Below are 26,525 nucleotides of genomic sequence, written 5' to 3' on the forward strand. Positions count from 1 at the left end.
ACAGCAAAAGTGGGACTTATCGCTAAAGTGAATGTTGATAATTGTATTCCTGTGACAAAAGTAACAGCTTGAACAGTTTGAAGAAAGGTTATAGAGCAGGAAACAACTTGCATTCCTTTAGCAAATCCATTATAAATCATGCAGAATGATCAGCCAATTGGAGCATTCTCTCCTGCCAATGGTAATACTTACAAGAATAGGGTATCATTCATTTCTCTCGTGCAACTCCAAAACGCACATACAACGCCATCTAATGGCGACCAACAGCGCTCAAATCATCCCATTAACAATATCATTTAAAAAAATAAAATCTGATAACTATGAAGCAAAATAATCTGATATGTCTTTCAGTTGTCATTAACTTATTGGAATTTATTTGTTGACTGTTTTCATATAGCATTGTCCTCTCAAATATACCTTGCCAGGCAGTGTTTTACTTGAATCAGGAGTTCTTTAAAATTCAGTTAAAAATAAGTAATATGAATTCTTTGTATCTCAGTCTATTTAATAATTTATTCAGTGATTCAGTTGCAAAAACAGAAATGAATAACAGTGGATATAAATCTATTTTACACTACAGTGATTTAGGCTCCTGTATTGCGTTGCTGCCGTGGGTGGAACTTTTTCATGAGTTCACCATACCCAGCATTGCAAACTAGCTAACAGGGGATTATTTTTTCTTGGATTTTGCATGTATATATAATTGGAACTAGCAGGAATGATTTTGTGTATCGGAACGTTATGCTTGTATTTGTATTAAAAATGTAAGAAAAGTCAAGCATGAGAAAGAGATACTTAAACCCATTGAAATGTATCTATCTACTGCCCAGTAAGTCCTACTACACTTCATTTTTCTTCATGTTTTACTTTCTGCCTGGCATAACAAAGACTTTTCACAATTCCAACAGGGCGATTGTTCGAGATATTATTATTGTTTTAAGTCTACACAAATTTAGATTTCTACCCCCCAGGGTCTACTTTCTTCACTTGTTTAGAAATAATTTTCATAGTCTATCTCGAGCATTTAATATCTTCGACATTTCAGTGCGATCCTTTTAATCATCTGTTTTCTTGAGATTGCGTTTATTTGGTCTTTTCTCATGGCTCATGCACTCTACATTTGGGATCAGTCTGGTTGTTCTTCTCTATACTCTTTCCAATGCATATGAATGATTTTGTTTGGCATAACAACCAGAGTCAGACATATTTTCTGAATTTGTGCTCTTGTCACATAGCTTCACCTATTTGGAAATGAGTTGTGGAACTCAAAATGCTGTGTATGATTTTTCAGCCCAATAGAATCCAAAATTCACAAAGCATATCCCAATATTCCATTTGTGGGCTGATGAGTGCATTGCAATATTTCGTATAACCTTGACAGACCTGTACGACAGAACACAATTTCCAAACTTGTGAGGGTCGAGAGGAGATTTGATAGAGGTGTTCAAAATCATGCGGGGTCTAGAAAGAGTAGATGGAGTGAAATTATTCCCTTTGGTGGAAGGGTTGAGCACCATAGATCACCGATATAAGGAGAATGGCAAAAGAACCGACAGTCGCAAGAAAAAAAAAATTAGGCAGCTAATGGTTCGGATCATGGAAGCGCTGGCTGGAAGAGCCATAGATCGGATTTGATTTGATTTATTGTCACATGTACAGAATTACAGTGAAAAGTATTTTTCTGTGGCCAAGGGAACGTACACAGTACGTAAAAGTAAACAGAATCTTACCAAAAATTGGAAAGTGTCATTCCTGGCGAGAAAAATGGAGTGAATCCTGCTGACTCGATCTGCGGATTTCTCACGTAATTGTACAACTCCCAAAGAAAATATTTTCTCCCACGGAGAACCATGCCGTGCTCATGGCACCCTCCCACTGATTTGCACGCCCCAGGAAACTTAATCACTGCAATCACTGGGGATCTCCACTTAAATGCTTCCCCAGCACTGCCCAGCACTTGTTCCAGATCCATGAGAGGGGATGGCAGCTTGAAAGCCGCACCGCGTTTCATGGAGTAGACCAGATCAGACTCCTGGATGGTGTACAGCAGAGGCGGGAAATCCGGCACCTGCAATTCGGGAGGTGGCACACTAACAGGGTTTGCATCGTCCGCCTGGGAGGCAATAGCTGCTTGGTGCGTGTCAGCACTTTCCAGAAGAGGACAGGGCAGCAGTGTAGGAAGAAGATGAATGATCTTCTTCATGCGGCCAGGGTAGGTCTGCCACCTCCACTCCTTCACCCACCCCTCGCACCTCCGAGGTGATCTCTCAGCAAGCTACCTCGTGGGTTGCCCACAGGTGAAGAGGCCTTCTTGTCCCTCCAGCATCAATGCCCAGGCCTCTCATTGCAGCCATTTTTCTCCAGTGATGAGGATGCCATGGACTGACAAAGTGTAGAGAGACTGACCTACCCCAGAGGTGAGTTTGAGGTACACACCAGCACCCCTGACCTCAAAGGAGGTTGTAGCAGATGAGAGCTCATTCTGCATCTCTAAACCCCATAATAGTCCCTTTCCTTGGCAGGATGTGTTCAGCTCTCTATCAGGTAGGAGCCAGAAATATCGCTGAGGAAGAGAGAAACATTGCTCTGTCCTCAATGCAAGTCATCATTGTGGTGTTGGGTGTTCTGACACACAGATGAGCCAACACGGTTGTATCTGGTACAACGCTATTTTATTCAAACTTACTATGTACAGTTTTGTCTTTGCACTCTGCACGTGGGGGTTCCCTGCTTGTGATGTTGTAACAGCTCTTCTCTGTTTCTTTGTCCCCAGACCTACTGACCACCAGGTGTCGTGCTCGTGCTTTTTATGTGGTTGGTGTTCTTGTCTGTGATTGGTTGTGGTGTTGTGTGCTCTGATTTGCCTGTTGGTGTGTCCATAATGATGTGTGTGTTTGAATATCATGACAATCATCATTCTCCTGCAGAGTCTGGCCAATGGCTTCAGTGCCATCCCCATGGAATTGGGTACCATCACAGGAAGCTACCGCCAGCCACATACTGATGCTGAGATAGTAGTCCGATGGTTGGACATATCCTCACCCTTAGTCCTCCTCAGCCCCAAATCTAGAGGTCATGAGGATGTCCTTAGCCTGAAGAGCCCAAACAGACCTTGGGCATGGTCCATAAGTTCATAACAGATAAGAGCAGAATTAGGCCACTTGGCCATTGGGTCTGCGCTGCCATTTGATCATGGCTGATCTCATCTTGGCCTTAACTTTACCCTCCTATCCTTTCTCCAAGGTCCAAGGCCCTTCCTCCTCTTCAGCGGGTTGCTCCTCATCCTCCTCCTCGACCTCCTTCTCATCTGAGGAGATGTGGTGCTCCTTCATCTCCTCTGGGTCCAGATGGTCTCCCCTCTGCAGCGTCGTGTTGTGGAGAGCGCAGAAAACCACAATAATGCGGAACACGTTGTATTGGAAGGCATCCCCCAAACAGACCAGGCACCGGAAACGTATATTCAGCTGATGGATCGCCTGCTCCGTCAGCACATGCGTTTAAGCATGAGCCTCATTGTAGCGAGTCTTCACCTCAATTTGTAGTCTCTGCACTGGCATCATCAGCCACTTCTTTATTGAATACTCTTGTCCCTGAGGTTCCATCCGACCAGATGCAGGTCTCCTTCAAACACGTTTGAGATCGCCGAGTGCCCCAAGATGTAACTATCATGAACGCTCACAGGGAAACGGCACACACCTGCATGACTTGCATTGTGTGGTCACAGACAATCTCAATGTTCATAGATTGGGATCCCTTGCCATTCATAAATTGTGCCACATGATGCCATGGAGGCCGTAGGGCCGGGTACTGTTTATTAAACCCTGCACCTGGGTTAGGCCTGCTAAATGGGTTAAGCCCATGGTCCTGGCATCTTAGCACTCCTGGTCCCGGTTTAAGCTTCTATACATGTGAGCCCTCGCATAAGGAGAACTGAAGCCTTCCTAATGAATGTGTGTGGCTGACTGGGAGATGTCACACAGATCACTGTTGCTGCCCTGAAATGTGTCGCTCGCATAGAAGTTCAGAGCGGCGGTGACTTTAAGGGCCATGGGCAGTGAGTGTCCTCCTATTCCATGTGGTGCCAGCTCTTACATGACAAGGCAAAGGTGGTCCACTGTTCCCCGGGACAGACAAAGTTCTCTCCGGCACTGTGGCTCCATCATCTGTAGTTAGGAAGACCTACGTCGGAAGACCCTTGGCTGGTAGAATCTCAAAGGGGACTGCTCGATCTATGATTCTGCTCCCTGTACAGCTATGGGCCCAACCTCCCCCTCATCAGCAGGGTGCTAGTCCTGACCATGTGTAGCGCCATGTCTCGGTCTCTGCTGCTGCTCTATTGCTATGAGTAGAAACGCCAACTCAACAGGCTCCACGATTCTATAGAATTATGCACTGAAAAGAGAAGGAAACCAAAGTGAGTGGTGAGGATTCCTGAGACGGGCCTGCACCTTAACCCTCTGCTCCTCTGGGACCTCCATATGCTTCCCTCTCCACTAAACCTCACAGCCTACCCTCTCACACTGGCATATTCTCACTGCTATCACTCTCAGATCTACCAGGATTATGTGCCTGGACACTCACGTGTCTCACTGGGTCATTTCTCATAGCCATTCCCCAACCCTGCACCCCCACTTCTTATGTTCGGTGACAGGTCCATTGTGTGGATGCATGGGACCCATGTTTGCACCCACACAGTGAGAACACCTCAAAGAAGTCCCTCATCATGGCATGAAAAGGGGTGAGTGATGGTAGATTTCACCATGAAGCCTTGCTTTGGGAGTCACATCAGTGGATCCTGTGTAATGTAAATAGAGTAAAGTCACCATAGTCCCAGATGACCTTAGGCCACTTTCCCCTTTGAGGGGGAGAGCTGATTTAACCTGAGGGTCACCACACCTCAGACGAGGGACAAGGTTGAGAAGGCATGGCATTCATGAATAATCTCAGCCGGTACAGGAATTGAACCCATGCTGTTGGCTACGCACTGAATCACAAACCAGCTGTTCAGCCAACTGAGCTCCCAGTAATGATGTGCACTCCTTCAGCAATGATTTGACAACAAGAATAGCAAGGAGGACACAGGAAGCGATGGCTGCTTGCCAGCCTCCAGACTACCTTAAAGCAAGTGGCGCCCGGAAGTGAATGGAAGGTAAGGCCTGCTAGCGACGCTTTCCCCCCGGGAATGAGTGACTGAACCTCGAGTTGAACTTATCTTTGTCCACCTCATCCTCTCCGGTGCACCCAGAGCAGTGAAGAGCCTGCGGAATCATGGCTGCCTGAGTGCTCACCTCCAGTATCCCCCTTGAAGGTGAAGATGCTCAGCTCACGCTTCTATAGACCTACAGAAAATAATGCTGCCATGATGTTATGTTGACGTCCTGTGAATATTCCATGAAGGATTTAGGTCTGGACAGAGTGCTTGCTAATGTATTAAAATGGTGGGCAGGATTCTCTGATCCTGAGGCTAAGTGTTGACGCCGTCGTAAACGTCGTCGCTTTCACGATGGCGTCAACAGGCCCCCAGGAGCAGCGATTCCAAGCCTCTCAGTAGGCCAGCATGGCATTGGAGCGTCTCACGCCGCTCCAGCTGCTGATACCAGCATCAAATGGGCGGTGCGGGTCTGCGCATGCGCAGTACGACCGGCGCCAATGCGCGCATGCACAGTGGCTTCCTTCTCCGCGCTGGCCCTGACGCAACATGGCGTAGGGCTACAGGGGCCGGCGCGGAGCAAATGAGGCCCCCAGCCCGAGGGGCCGACCCGCCGATTGGTAGGTCATGATCATGGGCCAGGCCACGGCCACGGCGGGGTCAGACCCCCACCTCCCTCACCTATAGGCTGCCTCCGGATGGATGTATGCTGAGGTCCCATCGGATAAGACCACACGTGGACGGCGCCGGCGGGACTCGGATTTTTTTGCGACCATTTGGCCCATCACGGGCGGAGAATCACCGGGGGGGGGGGTGGCCGCGTAGAGCGGCCCCCGATTTGTGCCCCGCCGACCGCCCCGGCGCCAGTGGCGCCGATTCTCCAATCTCCGGAGAATCAGCGTACCGGCGTCGGGGCGGCGTCGTGCGATTCGCGTCCGTCCCGGCGATTCTCCGGCCCGGCGTGGGCTGAGAAAATCCCGTCCAGTGTTCCTGGGCTTGCATGGCGCAATTCACACTATTCCCCTGGTGAGGGATTGGGGGCGGGGGGAGAGGGGGGGGAGAGGTAAAATTCCGAAAGCCCCCATGCCGGAGAGAATTATGTTTTTCGATTCTCTCTGGATTTTGAGCCCACACCGAGTTTCTCAAGGACGGAGAGACAGGGCCCAAAATCGCCCCATAGTTTTACAGCATGGAAAGAGGCACATCGACCCATCGGGTCTGTGCCAGTCATCAAGCACCTACCTATTCTCATCCCATTTTCCAGAACTTGTCCCGCAGCTTTGTATGCTATGGCATTTCAACTGCTCACCTAAATGCTTCTTAAATGTTGTGAGGGTTCCTGCCTCTACCACCCAGTGAGTTCCACATTCTAACTACCCTCTGGGTGAAAAGACTTTTCCTCAAATCCTCTCTAAACCTCCTTCCCCTCACCTTAAATCTAAGCCACCTGGTTATTGACTCCTCTACCATTGAACCATAGAATACTTCGGGAAAAGGTGTGGAGAATGCAGATTCGTCCATGACCAAGATAATTGGATAATCACATGAAAAGAACAACATTTCAGGGCCATGGGGAAAGGGAGCAGGACTAGCTGATTTGCTCTTACAGAGAGCTATTACAGCCATTGTAATAAGAAGTCTTCCAACACCAGGTTAAAGTCTAACAGGTTTGTTTCAAATCACTAGCTTTCGGAGCACTGCTCCTTCCTCAGGTGAATGAAGAGGTATGTTCCAGAAACATATGGATCTATACAGATCCAGAAACACTGGATCTATAAAGACTTAATTACCTGCAAATGCTCGCATTCAAGGTATTGTCTTGCATCTTTGACTTTGTCTATATATATGTTTCTGGAACATACCTCTTCATTCACCTGAGGAAGGAGCAGCGCTCCGAAAGCTAGTGATTTGAAACAAACCTGTTGGACTTTAACCTGGTGTTGTAAGACTTCTTACTGTGCTCACCCCAGTCCAACGCCGGCATCTCCACATCATGGCAGCCATTATAATCATCAAGAAGCATATTTCTAAAATACTATTAAAGATTCCGGTGAATTGACAAAGGAAGCAATTGGAATTTGGAACTTGGACTTTATTACTAGGGTTTACACCCTATTTAAAACATGCTCTAAATTCTGCCAGGTGTGAGGGAGGGTGTTGATCTGATAGCACCAGCAGCCATTCAGATGATGGATTTTGGCTCAAATGATGCCATAAATTCTATATTTTGTCATTTCTGCTCTAAAAACACTATCTAAATTATACAAGCATAAAACAGAAAAGGAACTGATGCAGGCTGCTTCTGGATTTTGAAGAGGGAAGAGTAATGCAAATTTCCTTTCATTGTGACTCTTATCAATTGCTGTGTTGGTCTCCATTTGCCCTTTAAGTTGCCTTATCACCTTTTTTGGGGTTGCAGCAGTTGACTCCACTGCACCAATTTTTGGAGATTCCTCCCCGTTACTGGCCAATTCCCCTTTGGGGCAGCAAAAGTCCTGCTGGGAGCTGACCATGAATGAGTAATGAACACTGACCTAAGAAAATGTAAGAAGTCTTACAACACCAGGTTAAAGTCCAACAGGTTTGTTTCAAATCACTAGCTTTCGGAGCATTGCTCCTTCCTCAGGTGAATGAAGAGGTAAGTTCCAGAAACATATATATAGACAAAGTCAAAGATGCAAGACAATGCTTTGAATGTGAGCATTTGCAGGTAATTAAGTCTTTACAGATCCAGAGTGAGGGGTAATCCCAGGTTAAAGAGGTGTGAATTGTCTCAAGTCAGGACAGTTGGTAGGATTTCTCAAGCGCAGGCCAGATGGTGGGGGGTGAATGTAATGCGACATGAATCCAAGGTCCCGGTTGAGGCCGTACTCATGTGTGCGGAACTTGGCTATAAGTTTCTGTTCGGCGATTCTGCGTTGTCGCGTGTCCTGAAGGCCGCCTTGGAGAACGCTTACCTGGAGATCAGAGGCTGAATGCCCTTGACTGCTAAAGTGTTACCCGACTGGAAGGGAATATTCCTGCCTGGTGATTGTCACGCGATGTCCGTTCATTTGTTGTCCCAGCGTCTGCATGGTCTCGCCAATGTACCACACTTAGGGACATCCTTTCCTGCAGTGTATGAGGTAGACAACGTTGGCCGAGTTGCACGATTTTGTACCGCGTACCTGGTGGGTGATGTTCTCACGTGTAATGGTGGTACCCATGTCGATGATCTGGCTCGTCTTGCAGAGATTACCATGGCAGGGTTGTGTGGTGTCGTGGTCGCTGTTCTGGAGGCTGGGTAGTTTGTTGCAAACAATGGTTTGTTTGAGGTTGTGCAGTTGTTTGAAGGCAAGTAGTGGGGGTGTGGGGATGACCTTGGCAAGATGTTCATCTTCATCGATGACATGTTGAAGGCTGCGAAGAAGATGTCGTAGTTTCTCCGCTCCGGGAAAATACTGGACGACGAAGGGTACTCTGCCGGTTGTGTCCCGTGTTTGTCTTCTGAGGAGTTCTGCTGTGGCACGTCGGAACTGTCGATCGATGAGTCGAGCACCATATCGCGTTCGTACGAGGGCATCTTTCAGCATCTGTATCTCCACATCATGGCATCTCCACATCATGGCTAAGAAAATGTGTTAAGGTTGTAGCAATGTCAGGGAAGGAGCTAGAAGTCCCATTTCACCAAAATAATGCGAACATGAGAAAACCTCAGCCCTGCACCTTCAATGATAATGCAGCATACTGGAATTGTTGTGCATATATCAGAATAAGTAGCAGAGGAAATGTAGATGCACTTGCCACTCCTTGTCACCTGTGCTTGCTTTTAAATATTGTCAATAATCAAAGTTTAAGGAGCTGTTGGTCCGCTTTGTTTCAGTACATGAAGCTTGGAAAAAATATAGATCTGTGGACACTTGTTATGTACAGGAGGGGGGTTTATTTAAACAGCACTCTTGCTTCCATCCGTAAACAGGAGGATGTTTCAGTTGTGATTCCTCTTTTATAAATGATGGTGTATTTCCCAACTCCTCGGTTTTTGAGTATTCAATTTTTGGTTAATAACCCCACGGCAAACTAAAAGATAACCTCAAAGGGTCATTTATTTGTACACACTCAAAACGCAGAGGAAGGTTCGCAATGCCTCCTCCCCTCTGTACATTCATACAATAAAAGAGGGAAGGAGAAAATAAGAATGTATAATGCAGAGACCACAGAGAAAATAAATATTGGCTCATGTGGGTCCAGAGTCCAGAATCAAAGTCCAATGGAGTATTTCTTCACAGAGGTCAGCGGGCTGAAAACTGATGATGTAAAATTCATTTTTCTGGTGGTGTAGATTTTTGCAAAATGAAATAGGCATGTGGAGAAAGGTGATGGTGCAGAATTTCCAGCAGAGGCAGTGTGGGTGGGATCAGGTGTCCATTCTGGGCCAAAGGTCCTTGTCTGTGAGTCTGTTAGTCAGATGATGCAAAAGCAGATTGAGCCTTTGCAGTTCAGCAAGGCAATATTACTGGTTCCACAAGCCAGAAGCCCATGTCACTAACTCTCACCTCTCCACACTGTTTCTGACAAAGGATGTTCATCCCTTGTTGGGACCCCAAGATTGTTAAATGCCTCAACCATTAAGACATGAAATGAAGGTTGCGGGGCTATTAGTCATAGCAGATGAGCAAACTCCTGTTGGTCAGCCGGAGTTATGAAATGCAGATAGCCTTTGTATAGCTCTCTTTGAATTTGGCCTGTGCATCCATTGGGGACCATGAGTGGTTCTTCAAGGATAACGATGTATGAGTTTCTCCAGTACTGCCAGGTCACTTTGTTTTGTTCAGGGCTGCGGATTCAGTCATTTTAGTCCAATTTGAAATTTTTAGGGATACCAATGAACATTTCTATATATATATATTTTATAAAACAAAATATACAGGGTGAGATCTTAATCCCTCACAACTGCAGCATTCCAATCCTGTTCCAATTAGCATTGAGAGAAGTTGTGATTGTAGAGCACCTGCAGACAGATTGTTTAAATCTCATTTAATGGTGAAGAATGCTGGTTATAATCTTGTTTCTTTTCATGAATTTTTGGGGATCTCTGAGATGAATCACATTTTAGTTTAAATATCTTGTATATGTGGGGGATGTTCCCCAAGGAACAGCAGCAGTCAATATCAGCTCCTTCAATATAGAAATAAAACATGTGTGTTGTTTATCTCATTTTGGATGGTGTTTATAATTGAACCTGTTTAATTAAGTAAAAAAAGGAGCTATTGTTTTATTTCAATATGATATCCGAGGATTGTTCTTCATCTGCCGTCCGTAAGTGCTAATGAGGGAGAGTAAGAGACTGACAACTAACAGAACTAAAGGTAAGGCAATGCAAGAACCCAACACTTCCCAATGGACCAAACGTACAGATGTATCAAGATCACGACAGGGCAGCACGGTAGCGCAACTGATTAGGACTGTGGCTTCACAGCGCCAGGATCCCAGGTTCGATTCCCTGCTGGGTCACTGCCTGTGCGGAGTCTGCACGTTCTCCCCGTGTCTGAGTGGGTTTCCTCCGGGTGCTCTGGTTTCCTCCCACAGTCCAAAGACGTGCAGGTTAGGTGGATTGGCCATAATAAATTGCCCTTCGTGACCAAAAAAGGTTAGGAGGGGTTATTGGGTTACGGGGATAGGGTGGAAGTGATGGCTTAAGTGGGTCGGTGCAGACTCGATGGGCTGAATGGCCTCCTTCTGCACTGTATGTTCTATGTTCTACGACTGATTCTTAGACAGCTTTAGAAAGCTGAGATAACAGGCTATGCCAGATATTTAGATAAATATCAGTTTGCAGTGTTGCCTGTTACATTGATCAGAATACACCAAGATTTACAACTGCCCAGCTGAAAAAGGTTGCTAAGTGTGACATGGAATGACAGAAACAGCTGCTCGGGGTTGATTTGTGTCAAATGTCAAGGTAGTGGGGATGATTTGACAGAATTCACTGCAGCTCTCAATACTGTAAGTTGCATTGCTTTGGACACCTGGATTGAATGACGGGTAACTGACTGCCCAGGTGAAAGGTTGTCAGCCAACCCAGAGTCTGATGTGCAAAAGAAGACCAAGTAATTATTGGTAACCTGATAATGAGTACGCCCTGTAATGGTTTGTTGGTGCAGTAGGTTTAGACACAAATGGAAGATTAACTTGATGCTGGAGCAACAACTTGAATAAACCATGCTGTTGATGATAAATTTAAAGTAGCATACCTCTCTCGTTCTGTGATTTATGATAAAAATACAATCATCAAACATATTCCCATGGTGTAAGCCACAGAGCACACTGGTTTATTACAGTAGGACTAAGTGTAAGAGAATTCAGATGATTGTTTGATAGGATGCTGTGGTTCAAGTTAAGCAGGTGGCATAGTGAAAAATAAAAGGCCTGTCAAGCAAAGAATTTTCATTTCCCAGTTTATGCCTGCAGGGTATGTATTCTAAAAAGAAAAACATGAAGTCAGGGCTAAAGTAACATATTCTGCTGGGCAGAACTGTGTTCATTAATAACTATGCAAATAAATTCTAAACTGGAACATATACCTTATTTTAAACAATCACTAGATGATCGTCTCAAAGTGCCATTCTGAAAACTGGAAAACAAAATATTTCATTAGTTGGTTGAGAGATTACTTATCTTCTTCCATGTTACCAACAGGAAATAAAAAATAAATTCTGTTTTAATGTGTTCTTTTAATTTTTCTAAAGAATCACATTGCATGTTATGTTCAGAGGAAAGTCTTCAGAGTTGAATATGTCTTAAAATCCTTACTAAACATATTTGGGAAATAATTCAAACAAAACATATATAGACTATTACTTTGTACTGTCTGAGGTGCTTACGGCTCGAAATTCAGTTGCAGCATTTTTTAACCTGCATGCACCCCTTCAGACCAAGGTGGGCAGGACACAAACCTAATGTACCCATCATCATCTGCATGACTATAGTGTCTGATCAAGTGGATCCCAGGCTGCACATTTCTTCCTAATGCTGCTGGCTACTTCTGCGTTCAGCAAGGGAGCCTGGTAGCATTGTTCACAAAGCACATGGTGCAGCCAGTCTGCTCTTCTTAAAGACAGGCTGTCCCTCTGAATAGGAAACTGCATTGAAGAAAATTGCTGCAATGTAAAACATAGAGAATGGAACAGGGCAGAAGGTTGCAGAGTGACTGAAACACATGAAAGGCATAAATGGCGGAGGTGGGTGGAAAGAGTGACAACATGGTTGTGTGGGCAGTCAGGAGGCCATCACATGTGGAATAAAGTGGGAGCAGGTCGTCAAGGAGATCACTTCTGAGGCTTTGCTCCCAAGGACCTGGCAGCAGTGCCATAATAAAACATAATGATCTCATATGGGTGGTCAAGTTCAGTGAATACAGCCAGTAGCTCAGACACTAGCAATACATACACCCTGAAGGCTATTATGGGTTTGTGATCACCATAAGGTGAGTCATCTGGACATGAATGGGCTGCAGCATGTCAGGGGTAAAGGATGATTCATTTGTAACTTTCAGAGGACAAAGCCACAGGCCAGTTCTGCTTCAGAGCCTTCAGATGAGAGAAGGAACTAGGGGAAAGCTAATAGGACGGAAGGTTGACAAGTCCCCTGGGCTTGTTAGCTTGCACCTAGGGTCCTGAAAGAAGTGACTGCAGCGATAGTGGATACATTAGTTGTAATCTTCCAAAAGTTGCTGGATTCTGGAAAGTCTTAGTGGATTGCAAAACTGCAAATGTAACACCTGTGTTCAAGAAAGGAAGAAGACAGAACGAGGAAACAATAGGCCGGTTAACTTAACATTTGTTATTCAGAAAATATTAGGATCTATTATTAAGGAATAGTGGCAGGACATTTAATAAAAATCACAGTGCAATCAAGGAGAGTCAACATTGTTTTGTGAATGGGAAATCAGAGTTATTTGAGGATGTAACACACAGGGTGGATAAAGGGGAATCAATAGATGTAGTGTATTTGGATTTCCAAAAGACATTTGATAAGGTGCCTCAAGATAAGAGCTCATAGAGTTGGGGATAATATATTAGCATGGATAGAGGATTAGCTAACTAACAGGAAACAGAGGCATGATCTAACAGCTGCGATGAGCCCGGTATGGATCCGGATGCGCCAGTTAAATCGCAGGAGAGCCAAAATCGGGATCTGCATTGGGTGCAAATCGGTATCCGATCCAACCGGCCTGCTCCCGTTGGCGGGTGCCAGATCCCACCTAGACATAGCAAGAAACCAATTATGTCAAATTAAGAGCAATCTCCATCTCATTAGTGAGATGGAAGCCTAATCTAACGGTCTCCTGGGAATTAACCAGCTCTCCAGCGAGAGGTCATATGGGTGCCATTTAGCACTCCTATTTAAAAATGGGAAGCTCGCGCAATGGCTGCTGAGGGGATCTGAGGAGGTGAGTAGTCATCCCCATTCCCCGTAATGCAGCCCAGGGGCACTGAAACTGCTGCCCCAGTGCTGGGGGGTGGGGGGGCAGGGGCACCCCTTGAGGGCACCCCTTGGGGGGGTGGGGACAGGCCTGGGTGGAGTGGGATGGGTGTAATAGGTCAGAGGTCGCCCCTGGACTGGGGGGATGAGGGACTCTGCATCTATGGGGCCTACAGGCCATCCTCCAATATTGTGCATACCCATCATTGGGACAACTGCAGCTGCTGCCTGTCTGACCGCCTGAACACTTCCAGGACTGGGCCCTATTTGTGGTTTTATGCTGAAGGTCACTTCAACTCCCTCTCACTGTGAGCAGCCTCTGGCTGCACAGCTGAAGGTTATTGCAAATAAGAAATTGGCAATGTTAGTTATGTGAGCACCGCACAGCTGCAGGCTGTGTTTGCTGATTGCTCCTGCTTGTGGCTGCTGGTGGCTGGAGGCAGCTGTTGCTGTTCTCTTCCTATTCTGTAGCTAGAAAGAAGGACGTTTTTCCTCGGATCCCTGGGTCATGGAACACCAAGCTCAGGGGATGTATAGGACCAGAAGGCAATCCGGTTTGAAGCAAGATGATGCTGCAGGAACTGATGCATGATATTGATCAAAATGGACCACCTGCTAATGACATTAAGGAAATGCTTTTGCAGATTGCTGATGCTTTTGTTTCTGGTGTGGTGACTGCTGCATATAACTTGCAAATCACCATGGGTTAAATACATTGGAAGTCAAGGATATTCAACTGCACCTTGAGCGTCAGTGGAAAAGGTGGATGCCAGGATTTGATTCTGGTGAGATTGGGCCGCGTGGGACGGCCTGCATAGCCGCAGCTTCTGGACAGAGAATGACACTGATACGTGGAACAAGTCACATTGATGGGCAGATCATTTCTACGACAAAGTTCTGGACATGATAACACATTCTCAGGCTTATCCTCCATTTCTGTTGAAGAACCTGGGAGGGGTGGTATCGTGTGCTTGCTTTTTTGTGTGAAAATGAGCTGATATAGCTTTGTATTGGTACCAATATGGAACGGTGATATTTCCTTGTTGGTAATTATGGTTAGTGTGATGTGTGAAATGTTACATAGTTGATTTCCAAATGTTTGTTAGTGTTGACCATTTAATAAAGAAAAATATCAAATGCAATCTTGTGGGTACACATACCTTGGGCGTCATTCTCCGACCCCCCAGCGGGTCGGAGAATGGCCGTTGGCCGCCGTGAATCCCGCCCCCGCCGAAGTCTCCGGCACCGGATATTCGGCGGGGGCGGGAATCGGGCCGCTCCGGTTGGCGGGCCCCCCCGCTGGATTCTCCGGCCCGGATGGGCCGAAGTCCCGCCGATAAATTGCCTGTCCCGCCGGCGTGGATTAAACCACCTTTTCAACGGCGGGACAAGGCGGCGTGGGCGGGCTCCGGGGTCCTGGGGGGGGCGCGGGGCGATCTGGCCCCGGGGGGTGCCCCCACGGTGGCCTGGCCCACGATTGGGGCCCACCGATCCGCGGGCGGGCCTGTGCTGTGGGGCACTCTTTCCCTTCCGCCTCCGCCACGGTCTCCACCATGGCGGAGGCGGAAGAGACTCCCTCCACTGCGCATGCGTGGGAAACTGTCAGCGGCCGCTGACGCTCCCACGCATGCGCCGCCCCGAGATGTCATTTCCGCGCCAGCTGGCGGGGCAACAAAGGCCGTTTCCGCCAGCTGGCGGGGCGGAAATCCCTCCGGCGTCGGCCTAGCCCCTCAATGTTGGGGCTCGGCCCCCAAAGATGTGGAGCATTCCGCACCTTTGGGGCGGCGCGATGCCCGTCTGATTGGCACCGTTTTGGGCGCCAGTCGGCGGACATCGCGCCGTTTCGGGAGAATTTCGCCCCATGTCTCAGACGAGTGTTATTGCCTAGCACTCCAATCAAACCGTGAGGCCTGGACATGTTGCTGAACACTGATGGTGCCAGCACCACATTTGCAGCAGCCAACAATCAAACACTCCAGAGCTAGTCTTCAGCACGTGGGATATCCCCAGAACCAGAGGGTGAGTGTGTGTTTCAGAGGATGGCACCAAGCACGGTTTCCCTAATGTTCCCGGCAGGGGTCAGGGGTCTAAGGGCTCCTGCTGTGGCTGGGAGTGAATGTGAAAGCGACAATGTGGCACTTGGCACTTGTGCCATGTTCTCGACGATGTGGCACCCCGTGGAGGAGGAGGTCACCTGCTCCCGGTGACCGTGAAGGTCACTGCAGCTCCAAACATCTAGGCAACAGGTTCATTCTAGACCTAAAGCAGGCATTTCCCAAGCCATGAAGCCATGGCTGCCCTGCCAGGTAGCTGACTATATTAACTTTGAGCTGGACCTGGCCCATCAAGATGCCCAGTCATCAGGATTCTCTGGCATCGCAGGGATGCCCCAGGTCCATGGGGTAATATATGGCATGCATGTCACCTTGCGCGCACCGGGGCATTAGGGAGTGTCCTTCATGCATAGGAAAGGGGTTCCACTCCCTGAATGTCAACTTGTGTATGACCATCACATGCAGATCATGCACATGTGCACGCTTCTCAGGGAGCCTTCACGACAGCTACATCCTGGGGCACTCAGAGATCCTCAGTGTGTTTGAGGACCACCCCAGGCTGATGGATTGACTCTTGGAGAAATGGGTACCCGCTGAGGTACTGGCTGATGATGCCAATGCAGAGGCCGGAGACTGATGTGAAGGCCTGATATAATGAGCCCCATGCTTCACCCTTACTGTCATTGAGCGATGCATCGCACTGCTAGAAATGCTAGCGGGATGACTGGACCGCTCTAGTGGTGCACAACAGTGCACACCCCAGAAGGTCTCCTGTTTTGTGGTGATTTTCTGTACCTTCCACAAATTGGCACAGCAGCGGGGTGACATGCTGGAGGAGGAGGAGGAGGGACATATGGTTTTGTTTGAGGATGATGCTGAGAGGCTGGACTAGGAGGGGATGGTGGACAAGTACGGGGAGGCCTGCAGGTACTGCCGGAGATGGAGGACAGGCGGCAGCGAGGGTCCGGCATGCCCAGAGGGCCAGGGTGGCCCTCATTCTTATCCATTTCTCATAGTAGCAGCTGTACAGAACTCTGGTACGGCCGCATTTGGAGTATTGCGTACAGTTCTGGTCTCCGCATTATAGGAAGGACGTGGAGGCTTTGGAACGGGTGCAGAGGAGATTTACCAGGATGTTGCCTGGTATGGAGGGAAAATCTTATGAGGAAAGGCTGACGGACTTGAGGTTGTTTTCGTTAGAGAGAAGAAGGTTAAGAGGAGACTTAATAGAGGCATACAAAATGATCAGAGGGTTAGATAGGGTGGACAGTGAGAGCCTTCTCCCGCGGATGGAAATGGCTAGCACGAGGGGACATAGCCTTAAACTGAGGGGTAATAGATATAGGACAGAGGTCAGGGGTAGGTTCTTTACGCAAAGAGTAGTGAGGCCGTGGAATGCCCTACCTGCTACAGTAGTGAACTCGCCAACATTAAGGGCATTTAAAAGTTTATTGGATAAACATATGGATGATAATGGCATAGTGTAGGTTAGATGGCTTTTGTTTCGGTGCAACATCGTGGGCCGAAGGGCCTGTACTGCGCTGTATTGTTCTATGTTCTATGTTCTATAGTACGAGGCTTTGTCCATCAGCTCACCCCCTTCCCTCCCCCCTCAACCCCTTCCTTTATTGGTTACCTTCTCTCCACCTGCGTCCGGGACATGTCCCTCAGCGACTGGGACATGATGTCTAGGATCTCAGCCATGCTTGTCACAGACTGAGCCATGCCTTGGATACCACCACTCAGGACGCTGACGTCGTGTTCCAGCTTTCCCAGTGCGATGACCTACCCAGCAGCTTTGGCCCCAGTGCCACGCATTGCCATCTACTGCACCAGTCGCCTTTTGGAGTCCTCCAATCAGCTCTGCACTCGCTGGAGTGTCGCTGACATCCTCTCCTGAATGTCCTTGTCCTGTCCTAGCATTTTCATCAACTCTGGGATAATGCACGGTTATATGCACGGCGCGGCCGCTGCAGGCTGCCGGTGTGTGCTTGCGCGGACTCCCGATCAGAAGTGCGGGGACCTGTATCCGCAGCCAGAGCTACGAGAAGCAATCCGGGGCCTTGCCAGCCCCCTGCAGGTAAGAGAATTGCTCATAACTTTCTTAAGGAAAGTCAAGAGTGAAATGCCAGCGATCTTACGCTGGCGTGGGGACATAGCCCCATTTTTGGGGAATCTAGCCCGCTGTTTTTGAGTCTGTTCATGCGTGTTCTCAGACTTTTGTGTCTCCTGCCCGATGAAAGAATTTGGAAGGGTGAGTAAGCCGGGTTGGAGGGGTCTTTGATTATGCTGCCCGCTTTCCCCAGGCAGGGGCAGATGAAATGAAAATTGAAAAATGAAATGAAAATGAAAATCGCTTATTGTCACGAGTCGGCTTCAATGAAGTTACTGTGAAAAGCCCCTAGTCGCCACATTCCGGCGCCTGTTGGGGGAGGCTGGTACGGGAATTGAACCGTCCTGCTGGCCTGCTTGGTCTGCTTTAAAAGCCAGCGATTTATGGCTGGGTTCACGACTCTCTGAAGTTTCTTGCGGTAACCTATGACTCTATGCATCTTCAATGTATAGCCCCACTTGGGTGCTGACTCCATGCTGACTCCTTCCAGACCCTACTCTACTACACACATTTTCCCATCATGTAACGCTCGACATCATACTCTGGGTGATACAGTTCACCAGTCCCACGATAACCATTGCTCTGCCCGTACACCCTTATATTACACCCCCCCCACCCCCCAAGTCCTTAGCCAAATATATTTACAATACAATCTTCCTTACTTGCTACCCCTTCTCCCCCATCTCTCTGTAAGTCTCTGACATCATAAATTACACAGTCTAGAAGTTAGAATTCTTCTAGATCCTGTTCACATCATATTTGGAGGGATAAAAGTTGCAGTTGTTTTGGGTTGACATTTTGGGTTTGGTGGTGGAAATCCAGGAGCCACCAATTCTGAGAAGGAAAAATGCACACTTACCTGTGCTCAGACATCACGGCTAACCTTCCTCTCCATGTGGCAGCCTCAGGCCTCCCGCGCGACAGTCTGGGCAGGCAGCAGCAGGGCGCATGAGGAGTGCAGCCACGTCCCCTTATGACAGGGCCAGGTTGGGAGCGTCCATTGACGACAGGCATTTAAACTGCAGATTTATATTGAAGACAACAGGCAACATGGTAAACAAATGTTTTAAAAGTGTAGAAGTTTTTTAAACAGTTTTTTTTGCTCTTTCCTTTATGCAGGCATTGCTTTTGTTATTGGTTCTTTTAAAGTAATTTTTACTTTTATTTTTTTAATACTAAAGGTGATTATTTATAAGTGAACATAGGTTTGGTTATTTGTTTTAAATCTATGAAACTATTTAAATCTGCACTATATTATTATATAACTTCACGTGTGGCATGCTTAAAAGTATTTGTATGTTTTAATTCAGATTATGATACCAGAAATGAGGAATTTTAGGTACAAGGAAAGTTGGAGAAATTGGGCTTGTTCTCCTTGGAGCAGAGACGATTAAAAGCTGACCTTATTGAGGTGTTCAAAATTATGAACAATTTTGACAGGGTAAAGAAGGATATTCTGTTTCCACTAGCTGGTATGTCAGTGACTAGGGGTCACAATTTCAAGATGGTCAGCAAGTGAGCTGGGAGTGAAATGAGGAGAAACCTCTTTGCTCAGAGAGTTTTGGGGGTTTGGAATGCACGGTCTGGTCGAGTGGTGGAGGTGGATTCCATTGGAGAGAGAGCTGGATCTATATTTGAAAGTGATTAATTTAGCGGGCTCGGGAGGTAGGGCTGGGGAATGGGACTAGCTGGGTCGCTCTTTTGGGAGCCAGTACGGACACAATGGGCCAAATGGCCTCCTTCTGTGCTGTAAATATCAAAACAGCGGTCATAAGATTTAAAAAGCCCACCAGGGCTTTTTGCTGTCACTGTCCTTATAACATCTGATTTTTTTTTGATTTCTGTTTATAGAATCATTGAATCAGTGCAGTGCAGAAGAAAGCCATTCGGCCCATCAAGTCTGCACCGACGCTCCGAAAGAGTACCCTACCCAGGCCCACACCCCGCCCTATCCACTAACCCTACCTAACCTTGGGACACGAAGGAGCAATTTAGCAAGGCCAATCCACCTGACCTGCACATCTTTAGACTGTGGGGGGAAAACGAAGCACCCGAAGGAAACAGCGATGGAACAGTGGTTAGCACTGCTGTCTCACAGTGCCAGGGACCCAGATTCAATTCTGGCCTTGTGTGACTGTCTATGTGGAGTTTGTACAATCTCCCCGTATCTGCGTGGGTTTTCTCCAGGTGTTCCAGTTTCCTCCAACAGTCCAACGATCTGCAGTTTAGGTGGATTGGCCATGCAAAATTGTCCCTGTGCCATTTATAATTATCTCCTGATTAAATGTTGTGTTGTGATGTTTCAGTAAGACATTTGTAGAAGCTTGTAATGTTTAATGGAAACATATATGAACAAAAGTAATTTTATACATATCAAACTTTGAAACCAGTTAACATTTAACTTAACGTTTAACTTTATCTGCTGAACAATGACATTTTGTGTAATAACCTCAACTTTTACAAATTTCTTGCAATAAAATATATATTCTCACTTAAACACAATGGTCAATAAAATATATTTTAACACAGAAACACAACGGTTCTATTTGTAAAGGGAAGCGGAGGGAAGGGGGGGAAGGGGAGGGAGGGAGGAAAGGGAAGAGGGGGAAGGGAAGAGAGAGCGAGGGAGTGAGATAAGGATGGAGAGAGTGTTCATAAATATCAATTGTTAATTTTATTCAAAGTCCGAAAGCGGCAGCTGCTGAAGCACAGTATCCTGGCACACATCTCCTCTGTCATCATTTTGGGATGTCCTTTGCCAGTACGCTCTTACGGGTGGCTAATTAATTTGTTTCTTCGCCAGGTGGAGGTGTAGCCTGACTCTTCTCTCAAGATCCCTGCGCCTACGTTGTGGCCTCAAAAGAAGTTCAAGGATTTTAAAAAGCTAAGCTATTGGTGTGGTAACGTAGCAGAGGTGAAGCATGACTACTGATGTTGAATCTGTACTGGATTCTGCAAAACCTGTCAGAGAGATAATTCACATTAACATATAGGAGACTTGCATATATCTATTAAAGCATTAAACTTTGTTAAAGCATTTGAAGTAATCACTATGCTTGTAAGGATGAACATTATATCAGGGAGACTCTTAAACAACATAGCTTATAATACATTGCACAATACTCTGAATCAGCTGGGAGGACAGGTGTGCTAACATTAATGTCCTTGAAGGAGTTAATAGCACCATCTTGGAGGCCATGATCATCCAAAATCAAATCCGCTGGGCCGCCCATATGCTTAGAATGTCAGAGTCCCGACCGCCAAAGCAAATCTTCTTTACCCAGCTTAAGGAAGGCTCCTGAACAAGATGAAGGCAAAGGAAGCTCTTCAAATGCACCTTGAAGGCTTACCTCAAGAAATGGAACATAGACATCAATGCCTGGGAGACCTTTGCTCAGAAGAGACCAACTTGCAGGAACCTCCTAATTGAAGAAACACAATTCCTCAAGAACACCCAATGCCAAGAGGAGGCCTGGAAAAGGAGCCTGAGAAAGAAATACCCGCGACCTAGCGTCCAAAGAGAGATACCACCTTTTGGAAACTCCTGTCAAGTGAGTGATTGAAGATGCAGCTCTAGGATCGGGTTCATAAGCCTCGCAAGGACCCACAGAACCCAGGACCAGTAACACAGAGTATCTTTGGTGGACAATCATACTCGTTAGCGAGTGATCAGCACATTCTACCCATTATAGTTCCTTTAATGGAATAACATTCTCATGACAAACCAAAGTAAAACAAAAAAATCTTTCTTTCACTTTCTGTGACTCCAAACTCACTTTATACAGTAAAGTACATTTTAATGAATTTAACAGCCTCCTAACAAACCAAAGTTTAAAAACATATATATATTTTCCTTTCACTTTATTTGCATTTTAAACATTTATAAAGCTAAACACTAACAGTATACAACATTAACCGACCAAACAAATGATTTTAAAATTTTCTTTTACAAATTTAGAGTGCCCAATTATTTTTTTCCAATTAAAGGGCAATTTAGTGTTGTCAATCCACCTAACCCGCACAACTTTTGGGTTGTGGGGGGTGAAACTCACGCAGACACAGGGTAAATGTGCAAACTCCACAGAGATAGTGACCCAGGGCCGGGATCGAACCCGGGTCCTCAGCGCTGTAGGCAGCAGTGTTAACCACTGTGCCACCATGCCGCCCCACTTACCAAACAAATTATAATGTTCTTGTCGGTTGGCCGTATTTATATTTCAAGAACAATTGTAGGTAAGGCTAAAAATGATTTATTAACATTAAGTGCGTGTCAAATATATACAAAATAACAGAAAAATAACAGTATGATCATGCACAAGCAACCTCTCTCCCCAGTTTCCTCGTCAGTCTGAGGTCACCTAACTCTAACATTCACTTATATACTAATGAGACTCCTAGTGGTAAGTCAGTGAATTACAACACAACCATGATATCACTACAAAATGGCTCCCAATTTCTCCTGCCTCTGCTCAATGATCCTGGAACGAGATATAAAAGTGTAAAAGAAAGGTGTGAAAACATACCCAACATTGAGGCAAGTCGATCAAGTTAGCACTGTCCCTTTAATTTGCATTCAGCAGGTCCAGCGCAGCGCATCACTCAAACTGTCAAAACATTGCAGACCGGGAGTTTGAACGTCGCGTGCTTCCAGCACGCATGCCCGTGTATCTGCTCTTCCAGGTCTTTGCACTGCGCATGTGCACCAGTCCAATGATTTAAGTCAGGGATCCTACAGGAAGTTAGGGCCATTGATTTTGTTACTCGGTTGTTTGCATTTGATTCGTTTTATACACTCAGTCAAATTGAATTTATTTTTATTAACAACCTGTCTGCTTTGTTTAGACACCCTGGGCCGGATTCTCCGTTTATGAGTCTAAGTGCTTTCGGTAACGGAGAATCCATGGGCTTTCAAGTCAGAACAACCGGCGCCACACCTGCACCGATTCTGATACCGGCGAGGGACTAGCACCGTGCTGCGTGGAACACCATCAAAACCCACAAAAAACTGTGAGGGAATCGCCGGGTCCATGATGGACACTCACAGGGCTGACAAGCTGTAGCCATGCTGAAACAATACACCCCCACACACACACAGATCGGGTCCGAAAAGATGGACAGGTTATGCTGGAGTCCCCGTACAGTGATGGGTCGGCTGGCACCAGAGGTCACACAGGGGGGTGTCCCAAGGGGTCACCTATATGACCCAGGGCATCAGGTTTACATCATGCTGTCAGCGACATGTGCAGCTGCATGGCTGCCTTGTTGACTGCGGTAATGATGTTGCATCCCCTTCCTCCATGATGTGGCTGGGCTTTTCCAAAATTTAATCTTTATTTCCAATTGTTTCACAATTTCAGCTAAATATTTGTTCACTCTCTTATTTCCCAGTCCTTTTTGAAGCTTAATATTTTTTATTCAGTTCAACAACTATTCCAGTAAGTTCAGTTGTTTTAGTTTCAGAGTTATTTGTTTTTAAAGGCTGGACTTGCACGTCCACATTGCGTGTCTCATTTTTCATGTTCTTCACATTGGATCAATCTTTAAAAATTTAATCAGCTTGGCTGTTAATTCTGCTTTCAACCAACTGTTCTGATTCAACAGCAATTCCTTCTCAGATTCCCAGTATTTTTCACGATATTTAATGGGTACTTCTGATACTTGAGGTTCACCAAGTTCTAATTTTTCATTAGTAAACTCATCTTCAACCCATAAATGTTGGTTCTCTACATTTAGCACAGCCCTATTCCTGTGTGCAATCCTTCAAGCTCACAGTGTTTAATTTTATTTCTGCTTGTTGTTTCTGAGATTCCTCATGCTGCTTTGTGACAAATTCTACTTTCATTTGCAACTGTTCAGCTTTTCCCTGACATTCTAGGTTCTTGATTTTCATTTAAGTCATGTCAGTTTTCAACTATTCAATGGCTCTCACTATGTTTGAGGCATTCAGTACTTTTTTTTCTGATTCATTGAACCTCAGCATCGGATTTACATTTTTCAAGTCATATTTCTGTCTTCCTTCTTTGTCTGCAGCAAGGCTTTGTCCTTGTCCTTCATTTTGCTTTCACTGTTGGCCAGGTTTGTTTCATGTTTCAGTTCTGTAATCATGCTAAGCATGACCCCATTTTCTGTTTGCAGTTTGGAAAGTTTTATGGCTTTTCCTTGCAATACCTCCTCTTTTCCATTCAGCTGTTTTTTTTCAGCTCTTCTGCCTCGTTCTTGTACCTCTTGCTTTCCACCTGGAATATTGAACATTACTGAGTCTTCTCTGACAACCGGTTCTTCAGCTCTTTCAGAGCGATATTAAAATTATTTTGTTTTTCTTTGTAATTTTCTAGAGGAGTAAACTCTGACTTGAGGGATCCTTGTAACAAGTGAAAGTCCTTCAACATGTTTTTCTTTTCTTTGCAAAGTCAGTGGCTTTGTCTTGAGTTTTGTTGTAATTCAACACAGACCCATTGAGTTTTTTCTAATGTTCTTCGATTCTGCTGTTCAAGATAGTCTTCATTTCCTCATGCTGCTGAAAGGTGATGCACTCCTTTGTATTTGATCCTGAAGGACAATTAGCTATTCTTTCAACTGTTTATTTTCTTGTTGATGTCTTGCCAACTCAGGCTGTTCTTCAGTGCTTTGCTTTGTCAAAGCTGATAGTTCCAACACAGCTTTATCTGAAGTAGTATTCAACATCTTTTTTGATTCCTCAGGGTTTTCCATGGCCTTTCAGGGCAGTGACTCCTTTGAGTACATTTTATACCTGGTGTGTGCTTGACTGTATTTCTGGTTGACTTCTTCCAACTTATCATTTTCCGATGGAACGGTTTCATTTTAATTTTGCAATTTTTCTCTTGTGGATTAAATCAGGTGACTTTAAATTATTCATAGTCATCTGCTTGCTCTGCACTATCAGCTACGGTTGCAGTTTGGGAAATGTTAGGCATTTTCAGAAAACTTTATTTTTAAGCTTTTTTGCTTTTTCTCAGCCTCATCTTCCCTCTGCACTAAATTCTTTGGCTCATGTACTTTATTTTGCTGACATGGTCTGTGACCATCTTGTGTTTTGCTCAGGTATTGACTCCCTCAGTCTGGGGTCTCCTGTTCCTGCCGGCATGGGGTCTCTTGTATCTCTCACCCTGGGTCTCCTTGCCCCTTCTGTGCTTTACTGCTGATGTCTGGGCTTTTTTAAAAGCCTGCACTCTCCATAACTTGGAGTTTAAGATCTTTGTCAAAGACTTTTAATATCTCATTAAATGTGGTTGAGCATTCATCTATACCCTGATTGAGGATTATGTCATCTGCAAAAACACCAAACAAGTATAAAACTTCGACTTCTTCTGATTTCTTGCTTAATCCTGATGTACTCCTTGAACCAAAAATAGATTTCTCCATGGCACTCAACTGTGGGTCCCGTTAGGCCTGTACTTAGCCTAAGTTGGTCTGGTAGTTTTAACTGACTGTCCATGACCGTTTTCCAAAACAAATGAGTACATCTTAGAAGTTTTTTTTCTTGAAGGTGGTTTTGCAACTGTTATTCTTTTCTTCTCTTTGATTGTCCCGCGTTTGTCAGTTTTTGGACGGCGCTTGTTGTGCTGATGGGTCTGTTTTATTAAATCTTATTCTCTCCACAAGACACATTCAAAATAAGTAGTTTGGGCCACCTACTGAATTGTTAAATCAGAGAAAAGACACTGGAAGGTGAATTTTAACCTTTGTGTTCAACCTTAAAAAACCTTTTCCATTCAGTCGGGCTTGGCTACCATGTGTTCTGGTGTTGGCTATTGACCCATTGCTGCATCTTTCTTCCAGCTATGCTCTGTAATGCTACTTCTGATCCTGATAGCTGCTTATTTTCAGAGATCAACTCAGGTTTTTTCACTGTATTTTTCTCATGCCTTTTCTGATTTGGCTTGATTCCACATTCACTCAGACCTGGCTTTCCATTTTCACAGTGGATTATTTGTCTTCCTTTCAGTCTTTTTCCCCCCTGGTTTTGAATTTTGCTCATTCTTTTATTATCTAACTATTTCCTTTGACTCTACATCTATCTGCATTCGATTAGGTCAGACAATGGACCTCCATGTACCCTGGTTGAACCCTTCAGCCTCCATGTCTTCAATGGAGCTTTTTGTAGTCTGTCTTCAAATGTGCATTCAATTTAGGTGCACTTTGCTTAGGTCAGACTTCAGTTTAGTTTTTCATGTTTTGCGATTCTGGGTTCCTTCTTCAGCTCCTCTCGGATATCGGTGTCCATGTTGTAGGATTGTTTGGTATCTCACTCAGAGGTCCGGAGGCGTGACTATGGTTGAAGTGTATATTGGTAACACATAACTATATACATCTCCAAAGTATAGCCCTCTATGGGTGCTCTCTCAATGCTGATCCCTTCCAGACTATCTTGTCTGGTGTTGGCTATTGACCCATTGCTGCATCTGGTTTAGCACAGTGAGCTAAACAGCTGGCTTGTAATGCAGAACAAGGCAGCAGCGCGGGTTCAATTCCCATACCGGCCTCCCGGAACAGGCGGCGGAATGTGGCGACAAGGGGCTTTTCACAGTAACTTCATTGAAGTCTACTTGTGACAATAAGTGATTATTATTATTATGTGATTCTCTCTATCTGTGGATGATACTGCTCTTCAGTCCCACTTTAACTCTTGCTCTGTCTGAACACCACTGAAATGCCTTGTCAGGAATGTCTGCAGATTTCAAAAAATGTTTTTGTCTCATTGTGTTGCTGTAGAGTAGCTTGAGGG

This window comes from Scyliorhinus torazame, chromosome 2, assembly GCF_047496885.1.
Source record: "Scyliorhinus torazame isolate Kashiwa2021f chromosome 2, sScyTor2.1, whole genome shotgun sequence".
In the NCBI taxonomy this organism is placed as follows: Eukaryota; Metazoa; Chordata; class Chondrichthyes; order Carcharhiniformes; family Scyliorhinidae; genus Scyliorhinus; species Scyliorhinus torazame.